This window comes from Columba livia, chromosome 4 (genome assembly GCF_036013475.1).
Source record: "Columba livia isolate bColLiv1 breed racing homer chromosome 4, bColLiv1.pat.W.v2, whole genome shotgun sequence".
NCBI classification, from domain to species: Eukaryota; Metazoa; Chordata; class Aves; order Columbiformes; family Columbidae; genus Columba; species Columba livia.
Window position 1 is genome coordinate 32151198 of NC_088605.1, and position 23086 is coordinate 32174283.

General features: G+C 38.9%; 1 long non-coding RNA gene across 1 annotated transcript in view; it reads left to right on the top strand.

Moving 5' to 3' along the window:
* LOC110357842 (uncharacterized) overlaps positions 1-23086 on the top strand; it is a 136142-nt gene that overhangs the window by 788 nt on the left and 112268 nt on the right. The window lies entirely within an intron of this gene.

The window sequence follows — 23086 nt, forward strand, 5'->3', positions numbered from 1 at the left end:
GGAGAGACACCTCAAAAGTCAGTTTAGACAGGTGGTAAGCTCCAAATGGACTTTATTCTAAGCAGAATTGTTCAGTGGAAAAACCAACTAGAAACGGGGCTAGTCAAAAAATCATTCAGCTCTGCAACATTATAAAACACAGATTTGGTTACTGGTTAGGAGTTCAGTTACTACACAGCCGATTCAGACTCAAGGGATCCTAAAACTCTACAATGATGATCCAAAATGTGCATCTTCTCACTCATCAAAAGTAAGCACTCTCAAAAGTACCTAGATGATTGCTTTACCAATTAGACAAGGTGACTTACTTCTCAAAAACATTTCCCTAGCTAGTGTCCCACTCTATGGAGGATAAACCACCAGACCCACTGTCCTGAGGAAGACCAACTCAAATAGTGTCTCTGGTGGCCTCAATTTATACCTTTAGTTGAATCAGCTGTGGTCAGTTATGGTAGTGGTCCAGAAACCTCTCTCAACCAAGGTGTTTCATTGGTCAGGGGCCCTGTCTGTCAACCAAGGGGCGTGTGCATATTCACACTGGTCTGTTGCTTTAGGGACAGGAGGTGGGGAGTGCATCTGTTACAACAGCCATATGCATGGTATATGGTTATGTGAAAGCCTTTAAAATGACTGAAATTGTGGCCAGGTAATAAAACTCTGCATGTGTAATGTCCCAGTGGTTGACCCTGGAATTTGTGGATGACTGCAGGTGTCTTCCACAGACACTGTGATTGGATCCAGGTCCTTGGCACTTCTCACCAGAATGCTTTTCTATTTATGTGCCTAATATGACAAACCCCATAATTTTATCTGTGAAAATGGAGAAGTTACAGCTGCCATGTGAAATGAAAGCAACAGTAATGGACTTCCAGGACATTTTGGCAAGTCCTCGATTTTGGAGCTTTAGGGAGAAGGCAGTTGGGAGGAGGCATGGGCTTCTCAGCAAAAGCAATGCTGGAATCGAGCTGTTGGTGTGTTTAAATTCAGAACACTTTTTTTTATGTCTCTGGCATGCTACTTCCATGCTAGTGTCTTCTTCTGTTGTAGTTTTTCAGTGAAAGACAGTTGTGTCCTTGATCAGTGTTTGGGAAGTCGATAACCTGAAACGGTGTGTTGCTGTAGTAGACAGCACGTGACTTTATTGATATATTGACTTACCAGTCCCAGGAACTTGCGTCTTGCAATTATTTCTTCCAGTAAAAGCTGAAAAAATAGGCAGTACAGAAAGTTGCAGGCAGTGACAGCCAGCTTGCTGACCACTTCTGATCTCTGCATGGAGCTGCAATCAGGGAAGTGCTATGTTTGTAAAGCCTTGATCCAGTCAGGTTGCAAGTGTCCCACATATCTTACTGTATGAGAAGGACCAGAGAAGATCCAGATTTCAAAACACAAGATCGAGATACCTAGCCAGACTCCTACCAGTCCCCCAAGTACATTCTGTTTTCTGTTCTCACATTTCTAGAGATTATTGCCTGACTTCTAGAAACCTTTCAATACTGTCTTAGAATTTTACAACCGATAATACAATGGTTGTTCCTTAGTTTGTGTCCTCATTTTTAGTGGTAGATACAATGGCTTGTTCCCTGCTAAAACATTTTGGTCAATTATATTTGTGTTTTGTTCTACATTCTCACATCTCCAACACATCTGAAATTACTTGAAGCTAACCTCAGCATCAAGCAATTTTAGCAAATACAGTTATAATTATATTTGACTCTCATTTTATCACTAAATACTTTTGTTTTTTCCCCCCAGTTCTAAAGATATGCCTACAAGGCAGAAATTTTAGTAAAGGAAACATGAAAAATGAGAGCAATTATATACGAGTTGGAAGAAAATACAGAGAAAATGAGTGAAGCAAAACCCATGCCTGTCAGCAGGCTGATCACTCACCTTCACCCTTGCATGCTAAGTTGTCCTTCCATGTTTTGGTTATTTCGGGGTTTTATTTTGGGTTCTTTTTAGGCTTTGATTCTGTGGAGAGCGAATATGCAGGAATTCTTTATTGTTTTCTTAACTCTAACTTTACAATGTTATTTGTGATTGAGAATTTATTTTTTGATTGCTTAATCATGCAACCTTAGCATTTGTGGGTATTTGTGTACTCTTGACAAAGTGGACCAGTATATATTGATACACCATGGCCAGTACTTCAAAGTACACAGGCACTTGCCTGAGAGGTAAGATGGGAGAAGAAAAGGTGGTGTTTTAGTATGTTACGAAGCAAAGATGCCTTGACCACTTCTGGTTAAGAATATAAAGCGTTTTATAAGGAGTGTAACACATTTAAAGTTATTAAGAATTGCCTAAGTTAAATTGTTGCTTTTACTTGGTAAGTTTAAAAAAACAAAAGCAATCAAATAGTTTGTGTTTTAAAATACATATATTTGTATCACATGATGGAAGCACATAGGGTTTATGTTTTGCTGTTTGTCCACCAGATGTTGCTATAGCCACAAAAATAGATGCAGATTAAGAGATTTGAAAAAAATGAATAGCTCTATTTTCTGTACAGATCACCCTTACATATCCTGATCCTAAAAATAACTGCACACATGCTTGCATTTTTGCATTGGGAATATTCTCAATTAATTCAATTAAGCAACTTGTTCTGTATAAAGTTAAACATGTTTACAAACTTTCTTAGGATGGGGCTATATCAATTATGTTTACTATTTTTGTTATTTGCTGTTCTGTTTTTCCGATCATGAAGAGAAATAGGGAAACACAGAAAGACAGAGACCATACATTTCTAATTTTAAAAGAAATGTGCGTTTATTTCAGGCTCCCAGAATGTAAAATGTATCTTCTTATTAATGAATATAATCTTATTTAAAATTCACATAGTTTAGATTTCTTCTTTGATTAAGTGACTCCAGCAAGAAACAGACATCACTACAGTATATACAAAAGACAGTAAAACCTTTTCCCGCAGGAGAAAGCGATGCCATCAATCAGAAAACTGTATCTAAAATGGTACCACTTTAGAAAAGCTATTTAAACTCTAATTTGCTAGTTAGTATTTTTGAAATTAAAACATTTCCAAAATGTGCTGGCTATGATTGTTTAAAAAAATATAACAGTTCATTTTCTTAATGGCAATGGAAGTAAATGGAGCCTTTGTGTTTGCACATGTAGAAAACAAATCACTTTTTTAATGACTGGATTTTCCTGCCAGCTTGGAATTTGCCGCATGTGCATTTTATTTTGAATGCCTGAAGAGTGAAATCATTTGCTGTCTCTCATGCAGATGGGGCAGATTGGCTGAGGTGTCATTTGCAAAATGTGCACTTTCATCATGCACGTTTGGAGGGGATCATTACAAACAATGTTTGCTATAGACATTCAGCATTGATGAAAGTGGAGGGCTGAGCATCCGTGTGTGTAGCCTGCAGTTGTAAGAGCCTGGGCAAAAACTTGGGTGTGTTGGAGCTTCCTTCTGTCTTGTTTATTTATGTTAGGAGGTATAAAAATACCTCCCCAAACCAGAGAAACTTGAATTAGCTCTCTTGATAGCAGAGGTGACAGATAGTTTATTTGCCTTTTTTTTTTCTTTCATTTACAAGTGTGGGGCCCTTGTGAAATATCTAAGCTGCTGACTGATTTAACAGCCAAAACTGATATAGTTTTGTTTACTCATTTACAGAAGGAGTGAAATCTGATGTGAGTTAGAACCAGAGCAACTACATTTTATTTTTTGTCAAAGAACATACAATGGAATGTTGTGGCTTTTTCTCATAATGTTGAGCAGCAGTTGTGTGAGAGTGTTGGAGCACCCCCAGGACATGATGGTGCATATCACAGTGATGTGACAGATGTAAATAAAAAGCTGATTTGATTCTTGGTGCTTTTAGCACTGCATGCCGAAAATGCTTTTAAAATAACTTCTAAATTGGAAACGTCACCTGAAATTATCTTTTTTAAAACTTGAATTGTTAGTGTTAGATTTTTAGCACAGGTAAGTGGATATTCTCAAAATGGTATTTCTGCTTCTCAGCTTATGGTGTAGTAGTTAAAGCCTGTTTGGAAAACAGGGTTTCTCAGCCTGTCAGGGGCAGGATGGAGGCCCAGCTCCAACCTCCCCAATCTCAGCATCCCTAGTTCAGAGACCCTTTCTTGGTTGTGGCTTCTCAGGTGCTTCTGCCTTGCCTGATCACTCCCTCACTTTCCTGTGCTGTTGCTCTTAAAAGTTACTGTAGCTACGTTTTTGTTGCTGGTCACTTTCTCAGTATCTGCTTCTCCAGACATTGAGACCCTGTCCTACAGTTTGGCAACGGGAGACAGAGCACTCACCAAAATCCCGTTCTGCTGAACACTGAGTATACGTAAGAGAGTAATAAAAAGCCAACCATGAATGTACAGTGGTCTCATGCAGATGCCAACTCTGTGGTGTTTACTTGGGCTCAGGCCTTCTGGTTTCTGCTTATCAGCCCAAATGCATTAGCATGGGTACTTCTTCAAATTCTGTTATGCTTTTCCACTGATAACTCTGATTTTTATCCTGATGTGCTAAGGAAAATTTGTGTGTGTGTATGAGACATTTGTCTCTCTACCTATTAGTCTCTGTTTCTTTACGAATATTCTTTTAAGTGGCCAGTTTTGTTCCAATTTAACAGGTAGGTGCAGGCCACAACAATAATTGAACTCTGTTGAGTTCTGAAACTGTTTTTAGGTAAGTAGGAAAAAGACGTATAACTCCCCCCGATGGAGGAAAGGGTTGCAGTATGAGCTCCCCATCTTACTAGAGATGGGAGGGAACCCTCAAGCAGGAAAGAGTCTGTAAAAAAGCTCCTAGTAAATCATGGGACACTAATGAGTGAAAAATCAAACTGCATTATTTCCAGTGCTTAAGGAGCAACTTATTGCTATATACTGTAATTTCAGATTTTATGGGATGGAAATTTGATTCTGTAAGTTGAGTGTAATTGATGTTTTTTGATGTTTCCTGACAAATAGCTAGCATGTTTGATGCAAATGTAGTTGAAACTCCCTTCCCTTATTCTCTGGTACTGTAGGGCAAATGTGGACTCAACTATAAATTAAACACAACAGGATTTTTGTGGCAAGTGACCTACTTTGTGCTATGTGTTCATATGCAGACTTTTCCTTCTCTGGGACACACTTTTTTCTTGTCTCCAGAGAGCGTCGTTTCCCTTGTTGTATGTGGTTGGGTTTGTTTATCTCATTAGGGAAGCCACAAGATCCGTGGGGAAAGATTTGCTGTTTCATGTATACATAGCACTGTCGTCATTGTACCTTGTTAGCCTCTAATCAGGTTTAATTTAAACACAGCTTCTCACTAGTGCCTTTTTAAAAATGGAGTGTTTAAAAAAATTTCTACCTTTTTTTTTAATTATTCTGTGACTTAATAAGAAATAAACAGGTGGTTTCACATGGTCTAGGAAGGGTGTCCTCACTTTCACAGCATTCTTTCTGAGAGTGGCTTAGTGAGGGTGAGCCCCCTCACCCCCCTGCAAAAGTATGTGACTTCCTCTTGGGCTATATATTTTTCTTACTCCATGTCCTCTGAGACTGCATGGGTGTCCTTTATATTTTCAATGGAGATATGAATTGGCAGAACGTAAAAGGAGAATGAATCCGTGGCAGGGTGTTCTTTTTCAGTGCTGCTGTCCTCCTGGCCATAAAACTGTGCACTTTTTCCTTGTAAATTATATTTCCTCTCCCCCAGGATTGCGATATAATTTCTTGCTGCATTTTTTTTTTTCTAAAAGGGCTGGAGCATTTACCCGCTATGATTGTTTTCATTGCCTGTTTGAATTTGAAGAGCTTTTCTAAGTAATTTTCCCCTCTTATCCTCCATAGCTCCTGATTCTGTGTAATTTGTCCTGAATGCAGATGCTCTTCCACAAAAAGGCAATTTTTACTAATGCACTGGCAGTGAATGTCTTGTAAAAAAATGCTTTTGTATGGGCTTAGCAATTGTGGATGTGAAAGGGGGACCTGTAGACTACTACATAAAGAATAGGTATAATCTAGGCAAAGATAGAAAAAGCCTTATGCTCTGGAGGGAATTCTGAGCTGTTCATTATCCCTGTCCACTCACCTCCTTGTAAATGCATAAAATGTAAATGGACAGTAGTTCCACTTGTGGTTTTTTGTGTGGTCTTTTTTTTGATAAATAAATACACTTAACTGCTGCTCTTTTGTGAGGTCCTGACTCAGATTGTTCTGCTTGTTTTTTCGTCCACAGAACCTTCAAATGATGTAAATATTTATTAGATTTTGAAGCAGTTAAAGAGATGAAAGACAAATGTAGAGCTTCCTGATCTTCCCCTTAATCAGGACTATCTCTGGTATCTCATTGTACTTTTGTTTTTATTTTTTGCCCATCATATATCTGGTAGAGTTGGGTTTGTCCAACTTTTTGTATTGTACTTTCTAAAAGCAGAACAGAACAGATTCTGAGTTTACAATCACCCCCTCCCTCTTGACATTAGGAAACAAAGTTTCTAACCCCTAGCACAGTATATGAAAACTGTTTGGAAATACGGCAGCCAGAGATGGCAGCATTCACCGCCCTAATGCAGCTTGACTTTTTTTTCAAGCTGCAGTAACCTGAACGATTGAATGATGTCAGATTTTTTAACTTCCACTGAAAAAATACAATGCAGTCCAGAATTCCTGTCCCTCACGATTATAAAGGGACATAACACTTGATTGTCAGAGTTTAAAAGATTGAAGGGCAGAACAGAAGAAGACCACATCTATTGTTTTTTTAAATACTGCTTTCACATTGTTGTGAGTTTTTTAGCCCGACTAATGATTGTTGAGTGCTTTGAGTTGACAGCATCTGTTGCTTTGTGTCCTGTCACAGCACGTAAGTAAGTGGGAGTTAAAACTGCTGATCTTCTCGTATTCTGATCCTGAGAGAAAAAGAAAGAGAACATTTCAGTCTGCATCACCTGCTTTCAGGTTGTTTTCCCCACAAATTACCTTCAGTGTACATCAGTGCTTTTCTTACAGTCTAGGTGCAGCACAAAATACTTTTTCCCAATAAAGCTTTATTTTGCTGAAGGGGTCTCTCCTGTTCCTGAAAATCTCAAATCTAATTTGCCAAAGATAAAAATAGCCCTTTTCTTATCACAGCTTCATGAAAACATGGTGTGACAAGGCATGATCTGGTTTAGATCTTAAAAGGTGAAGTCTGTGAGACTGGTTAAGATGTTTGAGTGCATCCCAGAGTACCAGTTGGCTGGAGAGGAGTCCTAGGCAATAATCCAGGCAGAATTTCTGGCATGTGCAGTAAATGGGGTGTAATTCATACAATTATCTTCTTAATGGAGCACTGAGCCGCATCCATACTGTTCTTCAGCCTGTTTGATGGCTGGAGTCCCTAGGGGTCTGTGTGAGGATCTGCTGTAGCCAGAGCACTAGACTCAAAATGCTCCCCAGACCTGCTTCAGGTGTTGAGTCCTTTGGTGGCTAGAGATCAATCTTGGATCTGGTTACTTTGGGCTCCAGGTGAATAATTCAGCATTGGGAAGGTCCATTGTTGCAGTTGACTTTGTTGCAGATGACCAAGATCTGGCTTGGGTTCCATCACTGCCTGAGGTGTGCAGAATTGCCATAACTAGGAGGTACAGAATGTCTAGCTCTACTAGATCCATGAATGGGACGTGCATTTTTCTACAGTATCCAGTGGAAAGCTGCAAGTAGTCGAGCTAAAAGAAATAACATACTGCTGGGTCTTCAGCAGTAGCAATGGGCGGTCTATGGATCTATGATCATTTTCCCCTGGAGACATGGAAATTCCCTCTGCTCTGAGCAAGGCAGTCCATCCCAGCAAGTGCAGAGGACCCCTCACCCAGGGACAGGACATGAGAGGATGACAAGTGCAGCTGGCTGAAGTGAGAGTGAAAAAAGCAAAAGAGCACTGTGGTAGGTTTTGTGTGTTTGTTTGTTTGTTTGTTTGTTTTTCCCTCAAATGGGATTAAATTCAGGGAACAGATTATTTAAGTAGAACAGGCTTTTCAGTGTAAAAATAATTTTGGTGCTCTTGTGGTGAGAGGCAAGAAGTGAGCCCTGCAAGCCAGGCTGCTCTTAATAGTCCTTCAGTGCTCCTTCACTGTTCTGGGTCATTAAAAAGAAAAGAGGATGCTTATGCATAGGTTAGGCTTCTTCTCAGGGACTGATGGAGTGTGTAAAGTCCTGCCCTTCTTGGTAGCAGTGTATAATAGTCAAGGTTCACAACCACATAATATTTTCAAATATTGTTTGAAACACTATTCATGGTAGTTTACTGCAGCAGCCTGGAAAGCTTCAGCGTCAGTTCAGACTTACTGTACTCCCGTGTCATGCTTGGGTTATGGCCTGAGACAGATTATTCACAGGAAGGCAACAAACATAAACACTGACCACACTGTGACCTGATTGCTAAAGGCAATGAGAAAGAAAAGCACCCTGTGGAATCAAGATGAGTCCAAGGCAATATAGTTGTTAAAAAACCAGGGTTTGTAGCAGCATAAGACCCAATTTACCTGTACCCACGCATGCAAATAGAGCATTTGTCCGCTAAATTATAGTGATAACTCTAAAAAGGGAAACGTGGAAAGAGAGCAGTCAGGCTCCTGGATGCTGTATGAAACCCCTTTCCTTGCTTTACCTGGCAACTCTCTCAGCCTTCTGACCTGAAGGTGCCGCGTCTTTTCTCCTTCTGCTTCATGGGGTGTGGGGGCTGATGAGAGATGCTAAGAATATTTGCAGGGGACACCTCTTGTTTCCTGCATATGAAGGCACATGACAGGACTCCCCAGACTTGGTGTCAGTGATGTGTATTTTTGAAAGAACACCTAAAAAGCAGTTATGGCTTCAAATGTGATACTAGATTGAGAAGCAGTCATCCATTTGATCAGTTCTGCTCTCTCCAGCAGGTAGATACATATTAAGACTGGATACCAAATTTACATTGTCCACAGAGGAGCATATCAGCGTGGGAGTGCAATTCAGATGAAAGTCATTGGGACATGGTGTGGTTTTCTAAAGGTCACCTGTGGGTCCCTTGCTAGTGGAAAGAGGCAGAACAGCTGGAGGCAGCTGTTTTTTTCAAATGCCTCCTTTGATACTGGTGACAGAGTCCTCATTTTATCTGTATGCATAGTACTGTCTTATACCTCCATAAAGTGTCTCCCTGCAGAGAGGCCAGGGAATAATCCTGGCTGGATTGGTGACATGTTTTTGGCTACTGCTGGGGTTATGATCCACTCTTGGCAGGAGAAGTGCAATATAGCCATCCTCTTGGGTGATGTCTGAAGGGTCAGATGCTTGAGGTCTCCTGTTTCTTCCTCCTCCTGAAGGGCAGTAAGATTCACTACCCAGACTGCACGATACCTTCATTCGTCCCTGACACATAGTCAACCCACAGAATTTTGCCTTTTATCTCTTCCCATCTCCCATAAAAGACCTATAGACATCTCTCTTTTTTTTTTTTTTTTTACTTTTTAATGTGAATTTGGCATGGCTTTTAAATCTGTTACAATCCTGAGAACTGAATCAGGCAGTTTCCTCAATTGTGTGCCAGGTTTTGGACACTACGATGTGTCCATCTGGCTCAGACACAGGTCCCTAGTGCTGGGATCATGTGATGCCTCAGGCTATTGTCTTGTAACCTTTAAAAGGTATTCTGAGTGTCATTTTGAGGGGTTGTGTGCTTTGTGTGCATCATAGGATGTGATGGACAGGTGGGGGTACAAACAGAGTGTTAAAGTGACTACAAACCCAGCTCCATCTTGGGGGGAAGATATTGTCAGACTTAAATGTTGAAGTCAGTGAGCAGGTGGAGAACTGAGTCATGTGAATACTAATGAAGGTACATTTATGGGACTGTTTACGTTCCACTGAAATACCAGTAATTTAACTACATCATTACATAGAGAAGATTCAGCCCTTTACTCACACCAGTAAAAATGATGTGTATCTTGAGGCAAAATGTTTCAACCTAAAATAGAAACAAGGAAAATGATAGTATGTGATTGGGTTAGTATTGCTCATATTTATGAGTTGCAGCTAGTAGCAGAGAAATCCTCATGTAGATTTGTATTTTCTCTTAAAGGGAAGTTGTAAAGGCAAGTGTTTCCTGAAATATTTTGGAAGTTCGGGTAGAAGACTTGTTCACTGTGTAGGTAACTTTCTAGCTCTATAACTTTATGTATCATATCATGATTAAAGAGGATAATGCAGACCTATGGATCAGCCCTATTTGTCTTTTCATTTATTTCACTGACTGCACAGAGCGGGTGTGTATTCTGGAAAGTTCAGATCGAATAGGTATTCCATAGCCTAGCTGGAACCCAGCCCTCTGGTGAGTCCACAGTACTTTGCCAGTGGTAACACATGCAGCTGGGAGTGGGCTGATCAGTTTGTAGTTCTCTAGCATCTTCCATTACCTCCCTTAGAAGACCAATAATGGCATTATTCTGTTTTTCCCAGTGTTGTGCAAAGCAAAAAAGTGAATGTTGAATCAATAAAATAATCCATGGTTTAAGTGCTCTAAGGCAACCCCTCCCCCCAATTTAAAATGATAAATTATTTATTTTTCTTAAAGCATTTTAGTGGCATCATCTTTTTGTGTTTTTCTTGAAATAACATTTGGATCTGCTTCATGTGAAATTCTTTATTTGAAGCTTTTTTCAGACTGTTAAATTAACAGATTAGTTTTAGTAGTGAGCCAGTTGGAGTTAATCAGTTGAGAACAACTCTACAGAGGTTCTCTAAGCTAGGCTGGATTTGAAGGGTTTAATTTTAATCATAGTCTGAAAGCTACAGCTGCTTCATGTTTGTTTAGTAATAGACTTGATGAGCAGCTAATTTGAAAGGAAAGCTCAGGCACAGGTGTGAAATTCCTCATGAGTATAAGAGAACTGGCCCTAGGTGTAGGAAGATGTTGTTGAACATATTGCTCTACAGTAAGCCAAAGAGTTTTAAAAAAAGTGTTTCTAAACTAGCACTCTTGACATAAATCCCTTGACCTGAACATCCTTCGACATTTTATCATGCTACTTAAGTGATCATCCAGTATGTCAGAGAGCAGGATTTGAGCCCCTGCTCTTTCTATTTTTCAATCTCCTGGTTCTAGGATTTGAGGCCTAGTGACAGTAATGCTCTGAGTAGGGCTTTCATTTTTTCCATTTCATTTTCTATTACAGTTTGCCTAGAAAAACTCATATGATTTGAGGAGTACCAGTTACTACTGTCCATTCTATACACATATAGAGGATGAGGAGGTGTGAATCCTCACCTGGGCTAGTGGCCTCCATGGACCTTGGGTGAGGGAAGATGTAACTTCTGAAGAAAGGCAGAATTGAAAACACTTTCTCTGGCATTTCCTACTCTCTAGGTTGTGACCTCTGTGGGCAGTGTGTTTAGTCCTAGTAAATACTACTCTTAGGTTAGTAAAGGTCCTGATTTGTGCTCCCTCGTACTTGCTGCGATTACCCTCATGCTCCTCTAGCAGTTACTGTGAGTCATAGCTCACAGATGAGAATATTTACTTTAACAACCATCTCCTTAACATTATGTGAGCACACAAGCTACTGAGTAGTGGAAGCTGAGGAGATAACATGTGATTTGTTCTGTTCCCTTTACTACAAGGCTGTTAAGCTCTGTTAAAGGCAGCTGTAGCAGATGAAGGGGCTGCTGCTCACAGATATTGCTGTCAGCGTTGATCATGTCTGCAAGTTGGGTGCTTTCCATGGGGCAGGATTCCCTAGCAAGGCAGGATGCATGTGACAGGTGGTGTAATGCAATTGCTAGTGCAATGGGGGAGTCTTTTTGGGCATCTAGTCCCAATTTATAGCAGGCTAACGTGAGGAAAGAGCTGGATGAGATTCAAGAAAATGTCAGGAGAAGTTTAAAATAGTCCTAGCAGATTTTGACGAGGGTGTATGAATAAAAACCAGAGATGGTTCTCTGGTTTTGAAACCTAGGGACAAATTATATAGGTATTCTCCAAATTCACACAGAAAGTGGGAAAATATCTTAAAACTTTAGTTATTTTAATGACCTGTGCATTTTCTTGATAAAATCATGAGCAGAAGTACTGTGCGTTGCTATTCTAGCAAGAATTTCTGTACACTCCAAAAAGATGGGCCCAGTCTTGGAGGTTCGAAGCAATTGGAAGACTGATTGGATGACAGATCTGTTCTCTGGCTTCTTTGAATTAATTAAAAAATGAAGTTCTTAAAATAGTTGATTATTAATGTGGACTGTTACCAGAATTTCTGTTAGGTAATTAGGTATTAGTATCCATCTTATTACAGATGATAGGCAAGATGAAGTTATGTAGAGATATACAGGTATTTTGAGACTATGCAAGTCAGTGACAAGGTGAGGAAATGATGCAAAAAAAGCTTGATTTTAGTCTTCTGTTGAAATAATCAGATTCAGTGTTATTTCCTAGTGCAAAGTCATGTAAATCCTTTTGGAGTTCACCAGGCATGAACTGCGCTTGAGATGAAGATGAATGAGGAGAGAGACATACTTTTTTAATTATAGGACCCTGAGTTGTTGCTGCTGCTGCTGCTAATTGATTAGGTTAAAAAACGCTTGCCTACTCTGGAAGAGCAGCTTCTGTGATTTGAAATAACATGTTTAGATGCTTTTCTAGCTGGGGGTTAACAAAGCGAATCATGGATTCCATAGTGCCTTCATATTGTCCAACACTGACAGAAGAGGGGAAAAAAAAATTCCAGCTCTCTTGTTAGTTCTGGTTGTTATGGCTATTGTGCCGGCACAGAATTGAATTAATTTCACAGAATTTTCTTCATTTTACAAAAATGAAGAAACTGATTTTGCTGACATTTTGGTTTCACAATGCCTGCCTTTCTTAGAGAAAGCCACTGTGTTGTTAAAGGCGTTGGGCGCAGTAGTAAGAATAACATCCTGTGCCTGGAAGGCATTGCGAGCCACCGGAATCAATCCAAGAACCTTATCAAATACAAGTAAACAATAAAATGAAACCCATTTATCTGAACCAGCAGTACAAATGTATGATATGAGGAAAGCTCACTTAACCGTCTCAAAGCTAGCACAGCAGCAGGAGGAAGTTTTGGGTTTCTTTCCTCGCAGCCTCTCTTGTATTCTGTATGACGCTAGGCTTGCAGGGAGGGAAGGAGTGTGTGCATGTGTGTATCTCTGTGCAGAGACACACACGTAGGTCAACGTACAAAGAATCTTCTGTTTCAAATAGAAAAATCAAAAATTTGTTTTTAATTAAGGTTTAGAGAGCTAATGCACTAACACCGAAAAAAAAAAATATTGTTTTTCATGTGATTTCTGACTACTAGTATAAAAATTAAAAAACAATCTTTGATACTATCTGTATGACTTGCTCTACAATAAGAAAGACTAGATGGAGCCTGTGTATTTTGAAAGAATATCTAAAAAGCAGCTGTGGCTTCAAATGCGATGCTAGATTGAGAAGCAGTCATCCATTTGATCAATTCTGGTCTCTCCAGCAGGCAGATACATATTAAGGCTGGATATCAAATTTACGTTGTCTGTGTTGATCCTGGGTTTGTCTGTATCGGACTTACTGCTGTGATTACAGCTTCTGACAGGTTGACTGCCTGAGTATTTAGCTGCTTTTGCACCTTACTCTGCATTCCTCTCTTAATGAATTTGAGAGTAAATTAAGCTTAAGGTAGTCTGGATATGACTTGCAATGACTGTGCTTTTACAAAGCCCCAAACTCACTGAGAGGTTTTTAGATGCTGCATAGGCGCTTTTCACTATACTGTTGTTGGTAGAGCAGCTATTTGGCCAGTAACTTCAAGGTCTGGATTTTTTTTAGGTACGGCTAATACTAGTAAACAACATTAAAGAAAGTGAGTTTTATAGCATCTTTTATTAGTATTTGCATTCTAGGATGTTTTTGCTCCTCAATGGCACTGAAACAATAAGAAGTGGTGTTAATTTACCTTATTTTCATTGAGTAAGAAGGCATTATGGCCCTGGGCAACCTGCTCTAGCTGGCCCTGCTTGAGCATGGGGGTTGGACTCAATGGGCTGGATCTCAAGAGATCCTTTCTCACCTAAATGATTTTGTGACTATAAAACAGTAAATCAGGGAAAGTAACTATGGATTAAGTGATCATTAGTAAATTTAGCTTAAGTTCAATGGAAGAATAATAGTGGGGTTTTCAATTTCAAACAGAAAATAGATACTACATTCAGCTGTAGAATCATAGAATAATTTAGGTTAGAAAAGACCCTTAAGATCGTTGAGTCCAACCATTAACCTAACCACTGCCAAGTCCACCACTAAACTGTGTCACTAAGCACCTCATCTACACGTCTTCCAAATACCTTCAGGGATGGTGACTCAACCCCTTCCCTGGGCAGCCTGTTCCAATGCCTGACAACCCTCTCTGTGAATAAATGTTTCCTGATATCCAATCTAAACCTCCCCTGGCACAACTTCAAGTGATTTCCTCTTGTCCTGTTGCTTGTTACTTGGGAAAAGAGACTGACACCCACCTTGTTACAACTTCCTTTCACGTAGTTGTAGAGGGTGATAAGGTCTCCTCTCAGCCTTCTTTTCTCCAGGCTGAACAGTCTGGAATATGAGAGAATGCTTGTATATTGATAAATGTATTGGGAAAATTATCTCAACTAAGAGGAAAAAAATTAGACATTTAGCTGGATGAATAAGTACCTTGGAGAGAATTAAGAAATTAAGAGGAAGAAAATGAAGGTGAAGATAAAGGACACTGTAGGTCTAGCACCCCAGAACTGAAACCAAACCGAATGAAAAATACAACTGAAGTATGTAACTGTTCTTTCTAGAGCTCCCCAAGTTTTTTAATACAACCAATGTGAAAACCAAGAATTAAAATAATTAAACTGTTAATATGGTCCTCTGTCTTATTCTTTGCCACCCATTCCTAGTTTCTATACTGACAATGAAGCTATGATATCTATGCTTGGTAATGTTATGGTAGAAAAGAATTTGGCATAAATTGAAACAGTCCTGTTAGCATCAAAGAAAACATGCTGCATTAGAGTACCTCTAGAAAAAGGTGTTAAAAAGGCAATACACTGGGTTACTGAACATTCTTAGAGAAGTAAGAAAATTACGTACTTTCTCTGGTCCATATTTCTACAAACAATTTTTGGCATTAATCAACTTCCATTCTTTCCTGACAAAAATTGTAGGTGATATTTGTTTGTTTATTTGTTTGTGCACAGGAGTAATTGTGATGTAACACTGTCAGAAATTGATTCACAATTTGTAGTCTGTTCAGGTCTGGGCTCTGTCTCTATGCTACTATTAGAATGTGTGGCACTTAGAGCAATAGTAATAAGATGAAGGACTTGAGTTCATTTGACAGCTATTACTTTGCAAATGAAGTTCCATTCCTCTCCTGGTAACTTGTTTTGTAGATGGGGAATGGCTAAGACCACTGCAAGTATGCACACAGGCACAGTATGTAATATGTATTTCCCCAAACACATTGCAGATTGAAAGAAATTTTATTTTCATCCTTTTGGTAATACGTGCTTTGAAGACAGTTGGTATTAGAAGGCACTTAAAACTAATACAGACAAACAGTGGGGATTTGACACTGTCGTGTGGATAAGCTCTGTTTGGTGAGTCAGTTATCATACTTGAGAGTCCTAACAGTTTGAAACATATGGCTTTGGTCTCTTATCTACTTTAAGTAAACTCCAGTTTAAAAATTGCTTTGCATGCAGCAGTACTAAGTATACAAATTCTGAGTTTAAGGGAATAGTTGGTATTCTCAAGAGGACTACCCCCCATGCTCTTCAAGCTCTCTGCTATCTTAAGACACATCTGTTTTTTTCAGTTGTGGGAATAAACTGAAATGTTTGGGCAACAGTTTATTTTTCAGACTGATTTGTGAACCTGAACTATAAAGTATCATTTGTATTTTTTAGGCTTTTCTTGCGCTTACATACCTAACCAGCAAAAATTACTGGTTACTTCTCTCTCTGACCTTCAGGTGAAATAACTGAAGACATACATAGATATATTAAGAGGCTTTTAACAGACGTTTTAAAGCATTATTTTGCAGGTTTTTTTCTCTCTAACAAGTCAGTTTTCCTCAAGTTGAATAGTTGAGACAGAGGTATTTCCTTTGCTCTTTCATCAAGGTAAGTGGAAGTGATTAGAGCAAATTCTGTCATCAGTTCCTAGTATTCTACTTTTATCTTCAGTGCCTAATAGTTTGGTCATGTCAGCACACACTCTAGGTCAGCCCTTGATCTCTTCAGGCAGCTGTAGGCCACCCGTGTGCTCAGAGAGATGAGGTGAGGTAGAAAGGTTTTTTGAGACTGACACAGCATTTCTAAATCTTACCAAGTCTGATATTTTTCCTAGATTTCCAATTTTAGGACTCATTACAATCTGAGGTTTACTTTTAAGTGAAACTTCTAGTTCCAGGAAGGAAAATGAATGTTAGCACCTAAAAAAAAACTATATATATATATATATATATTTAAATGTGTTTTCTGGAAGCTGATACCAGGTTAATTCCATATTGAGACTACTGCTGACCATATCAGAGGACTACAGTCCTCTCTGATAGCTGGGACTCACATTTTCAAAGATAGAGAGTTTGCCATGTCTTCTGTCTAAAACTGTAGCTCTCTAGAGAAGAAAGGGCTTCTGTAGTGTCCCAGAGGATTCCTGGAAAAAAAAATGTACTCAGGTACTCTCTTTTCTTAGAATGTCTTTGTTAGCTTGAAATAATTTATTTACCAGGCTGCTCATTTGGGATAATTTTCTCCTTGTGTTGTATGGGCGACCTAGTAAACAACCAATGAAGAAATTTATTTATGAAACTCTCAGTAAAATCAAGGGAAGACAGACACTCCTTCAGTTCAAATTTCCATGGGTGGGATGTAGTGACAAATGCTGCTGCATGGAAGTTCCTTTCTGATGTCACTCTTTAAGGAAGCCAGTTTAATAGGGCTTTACCATTAGATTGTCATCAACTCAACACATTATTGCTAAATTTTTGTGTTGAAAATGAAGTTCCACATTTTGAGGCTACCCTGAAACACAGACAATTGCTGAAAGTGAAGACTTTGTTAGGAGGGAAAGGCTTTTTTGATGCAATTAAAACATCCAAATGAAATAGCTGCAAAATATAATGAGCATGCAGTGCACAGTGACAGGCATTAGAAAGTGTTTTCAACAGATGATTATAAAAGGTGCATTAAATACTAATTACTGCATACAGTTGTTTCATACTTTTAAAAACATATTCCAAAAATGATTGCAGGGAATTAAAAATATCTGAAGAATACTAGTTTTAGAACTCTGATCCTGTTGCAGCTAAAATGTGCAAGAAGTGGAGTTCACATGTCACCATTTGTGTTAGCAAAGGCAGGGATCTGTGTGAATAAGGAGTTACCAAGGAACCTGTATGTGTTTGCTCCTTCTTTGTGCAAAGTTTGCAGTTTTGCCTAAAAGTTGTGGAAATACTTGAGAGATGTATTATAGAAATAACTTACAATCTGCTAAGAATAAAAAGGAAGTTTCACAGTTTGGAATAGGTCTTTTATCATTTTAGATTCCGGTTATACATAGCCATGTATGCATACACATGTGTGCACGAATTTCTAGGATACCAGGAAAATGGAAATGATACTGATGATGCTAATGCCATCAGACATCATAGGTGCCCTCAGACAGGATAGCTCATGACATACATGCATGTTCCTTTTTGGCAAATATTTTTGGGGTTGTCATTACTGGGCTGATGTACCTTATGACAAGAGGTGAAATACTGTTTACCTTAATCTGTATGTATTTCTAATTTATTCCATATTCCTTTACCTTCTTCAGATTGGTGATCTCCAAATGCAGGTGTGATTGTATTTGCGAAGAGAAATGCATATGAATTACTTAGTGAGCTAACTTTGGAAATATATTTGATGCCTGCATTGGAGATTCACATAGAGAAACAAGTAGACACAAGAAAAGTTAAAGATAGGGATTACTGTTATGAATAGATTGACCAGGACATTAAAGCTGGAAAGAAATGTAGCTAGTTATGGTGGAATTTGGAAAAAGGAAGCTACTGCAGATGAGAAGTATAAAAACAGGGTATGATTGGTGAAGATGTGGTCCTTTGGTTACATGCAAGATGAGCTAGAAATGCAGATGTGCTTTACAGCTATTCATACTGTCACATTAATTCCTGAGCATGAGTCCTGCACTAAAGAAGGTACATTTTTTTTTATTCAGGGGCACTAAACTTGAATATAAATCGAGAAAGAATCATTATGTTGGAATATTGTTGAAAGCAATTAAGGACAAGAAAATGTTAGAAAAGAATGGAAAAGGAGCTTGTGCAAAAGACTCATCTTTGAAATTGCATTCAGAGTAAAAATCCTGCAGCTCAGCATTCTGCAGTTGACTACTCCATCTTTACTGTTCTATTAACCCGCAGGTAACTTCTGGCAGAAAATTAAATGGGGAAGAATGAGCGTTTAGAAATAAATCAGTTTTAAAGATTGAATGTTTGTACTCACCACAAGTTAAGTAAATAGACCATCCATTCCCAAGTCAATCTTTTTGGGTCTTGCATTAGGTAAACATTAGTTACAGGTTATTTTTGTTAATAGTTGAAAGCCAACACTGTACAAAGTGCTTTAGCAAAAAGGACAAAAAAGTTCTTTGAAATGTTCACTTTGTAGTTAGAGAGTACAGAGTGAAAGGATGAATGAGTTACATTGAGAAGCATTGCAAATGAAGTTGAGCAGATATTGCTTTAGAATTTTATGATTTCCTTTAGATTTTTATATATTTTTTAGTTTCTTTTGTCTCCTGGTTCAATTTAATTTTCTTCTGTGCTAGAGCATGTTATGGTGCAGAAAAGAGAGCAGGTGTTTATTTGAGCTTCCAAAAGATAAATACAAAGGAAGAGGTTTTATTTGAGGGGGTTATTGTTCATAACTCTCATCTAGTTGCAGCCCACTCTGTCAAATGTACATAAATTTGCCACCCTTCAGCATTCTTGACCAATTTCAGCAAATCTGTTATAGGCAGCGATTTAAACAAATGGAGACAAGGAAGCCACAGTAAACATGATATAGATGCAGCTTCTCTTCTGAGTTCCTGATTTACAGCCAGTACCAGCAGATATTGAGGTGATAAAGTGAGGACGGTTCAGTCTTTAATAAAAGTGATCTAGGACTCTGGATGGTCGAAATTTCCTTTAAAGACTAAAGGTTTCAGTTCAGAGCTAATTGCAACGAATGTGAGAAATTGTCTCTTGCTGATTTCTATTTGATAAGGATTTCTCTTTTGGCAATGAGTCATCTTCAGAACAACCTTCCCCGAGTGCTGTACCTATCCTTGGGAGTACAGTTAGAGGAAGTTCTAAAACAAACAAATGCGGAAATCTAAATCTTTGGTTACTTAAACACTGGCACTTTATTTTCTGCCAGGGATTTGGACAGTCCCATAGCATATGTAACAGAGCATCCCTGTCAGAGTTAAACATTGCCAACATTTGCTTATGCTGGCAATCCCAGCTGTGTGCTTTCAAAACGAAGCACCCTGTGGGCCAAATCCTGCATGCTTTGTTTGATGATCAGCTCTGGGCCAACAGACAGGAATTGATAAAAGGCTTTTCAGCGTTAAATGCATAAACTGCTGCATCTTGATCAGCAAGCTACAATTCTGCTACTGGGCCCTCTATTAACTTCTCTTTGGATGTGACTGATGTGAATCGGGCACAAAAGGGCCTGGAAAATACACTCTCACCACTCATTCAGTAACAAGTATTCTAAACTGTTTGAATAATACATGGTCCATTGTTTACTTTTTTAGAACAATTTGAGTTAATTGATGTTAAAATCTCCCAGTGGGGTACATAATCAAGCCATTTGACGAGGCCGCATAGGCAATGCGATAGGCCATGGGAGGGCTGTGGTCTCTCTGCTTCTACAGCTGAGTGTCTCTGAAAACAAACAAAAAAGGGGGCAATATTTTGTAAGTGTAGGCACACAAACAAGCTGTTATGATTGTATCGTGAAGCTTGTGCAAGACAACTTTATTTTGTCATTGTTAGACCAGCTGTATGGCATGGATCTTGGGGTATGACTGTGTTAATGAAGAACAGATGCTCTGGAGCTGCTGTTGCCCTCTTTAGTTTGCATATCTATTTATCCTGAGGTAATTATAGAATGAACAGTACCTGTATAAAGGGTGATGGTATGGATCACAGCCAGATAACAGCTAGCTCTGTGAAGGCCTTCTCCCCTTTATCCCAAGTGCTCCACACCTTCTTTTGATACATCGAAGAATTTCAGGTACTTAAGCTTTGTGCAAAATAGACTGAGCTTCATCCCCTGTGATCAGAGAAGGGCTGTTCAGCCTGTCCAAGTCTTTCAAAGATTACTTAAAAAGCAGCACTTGAGAAACTGAGCTAAAGCAGTGATTCCTTCCAATTTATTCATTTTCACAGCAGCCTACTGCTACACCCTGTTATTTCTTTCTTAGGCATAATCTGCTACTTGGGAAGCAAACAAAAGACGAGTTCTTTTAGCTTGTGGCACTGCTTTTAGATGTATAGTTAGGCAATGTGCATGTGTCTGTAAGTGCACGCATGCATCCACATCCTGCAAACCATCCTGGGGATGGTTTGATACAAACTATCTACCAGTTTAAGATTACAGGAGAAACATAGAGAGGGATACAGTTTTATTTATTTATTTAACTGGAGCAAAAGGGTCTTTTTTTTCCTAGTGTAGCTCCAAACTGTGCTTGACTTAGAGAAGAAAAAGCTGCAGAGGGGAAGCTGGAAAGGAGGAAAAAGCAGCATGAGATCTGCTCCTTGAAATATTAATGGAATAGAATAGTTCAGTTGAAAGGGACCTACAGTGATAATCTAGTCCAACTGCCTGACCATTTCATGGCTGACCAAGTTAAAGCATGTTATTGACAGTATTGTCCAAATGCCCATTAAACACTGACAGTCTTGGAGCATTGACCACCTCTCTAGGAAGTCTGATCCAGTGTTTGACCACCAAAGATTGGAAAGTAGGTATATTCTTATAATCTCCAAGTGTCTTTGCTGGAAAGCTTCTGAGAGGAACGTGTATTATTAGTATTGGAATAGAAGAGCATAGATGACTCTAGTGCTCCAATCGTTAAAATGGAGAAAGTTCTGAGTAATAGTGTGTGTGTGTGTATTACACATACGATACATGCACATACAATTACAATTAATAATTACAGAAATATTTTTCTATTGAAATGCTTTGTAAAAAGTGACACAACTGTATGAATATTTGCACTTGTAGCACAGCATGTATCAACATTCTCATGTATAGAAACTAGTTGTATATATATGATTCTTTGTTGAGGTGTGTTTTATGTGTTTGTGAGGCACGGTTGCATTCCCAAGTATGAGTACTCTCTTACAAGGGATAAGAGCTTTCTCAGCCATGCGTGTTCTGTTTTAGCAGGGTGGTGATGTGTGTGAAATAGGCCATGCCATTGCAATGAAGCTTGTTTCCTTAATTTATACAAGTCCTTAAGGGTTCAGCCCTGCTTCTGCTAGCTATATTACGTTATTTTACATTTGCCCTGGATTAGGAGTGTTTTGAAAGTTAATGAATTCTTTCAAATTTTTAGGAATGTTATATACAAAATCCTCAAAAGATTTTGTTCCTGATGGCTTAATGTGTCATATTTTAATATTTCTGCATATTTAGACTTTTTTGGTGTGTATTTAATTCCACATCACCATTGATATTAGATTTTCTGAATCTACATCAATACCTGAAGCTTGAAAACTGAAAGCACTGGGAATGAAGGTAATCTGTTTATGTACAAGTCCAATGTGAGGGAAAGCTGCTAAAATGTCACAGTGGCCTTGTAACTTTGAGCATACCTTCAAGTTTCATCTTTTTTTTTGATGTTGGGAAAGCTGTTTGCTTCCAAAGAGGCCTTCTGTTTAGCTGTGCTGTAGAGAACTGACATGTAATTGTTTTTAGAAAATAGTGGGAATCTACTTGGTGAGCAATGTATAAGTAGAGAAATATGGTGGAAAATGTGCAGTGATGTAGTAGATAAAAATGTAACACAGGATCTTATTTCAATAGAGGGTAGTGGGATATTGCAGAAAAAAATTCACTTGTGAATAATGAGGAAGCTCAGCTTTTTATTATTCACTTCCCTGTTCTGAGTCTCCAGTCCTTCTAAACAGGGACAGAAGCAGCATTTCTGTTACACTCAGCAATCAGTGTTCATCTTTATTTTTGCTTTATAGTCAGTTTTCACATGTGGTGAATATGCCAACAGTCGCACAGCTTCACAGGGCCCTCTGATCTTTAAAAGTGGCAGAGCGATGCCACGAAGAATCAAAGCAATCTGTCTTTAAACTGCAGAGTTTAGTTTTGTATGTCAGGGACACTTAAACACTTTTCTTTACTGCTTTTTCTTCCTCAGAACAATGCAAACATCTAGATTTCTCATCTCTGGAACTTTAAACAAGTCCACAGCTGTTATCTGACAACCCTTGCGGACAAGACCAATTGTTCCCACAGTTATAATTTCTCCTTGTTTTCCTTTGGCATTTTGAAGAGGAAAGGCTTTTACATACTTTTCCATTCTTTTTTCTTTCCTCCTTTCCCCTCCCTTCCATCTCCCCTTCCCCGTCCCTTCCACCTCCCCTTCCCTCCCCTCTCCATCCCTCTTCTCCCTTCCATCTTTCCTCCTGTCCTTTCAACTCCCTTTCATCTTCTCTCCCCCTTTCCCTTTTTCAAGATGTTTCCTTCCTCCCTGCTTTTCCCTTCTGTTTGTCTCACACCACAAGTAGGTCTGGGAGTAGCAGTACAATGGAACGGTTTCGTTTCTGTTGAAGATGAAGGTTTAAAATTGGGTGGGAGCTGATAGCAAACGGGCTCAGTGCAATTGTTGGTAACAAGTTCAGCAGCTGATGCACAGAAGTTATCCTACCCCCTGTGCCTGGACAGACAAGCTATAGCTTTCTGTACAACAATCACAAACAAATGTATTTACAAAATCATCTATTTGGATAAAATACAAATGCCAAAATGGATTGTAAGACTGAAAATAGAGATACAG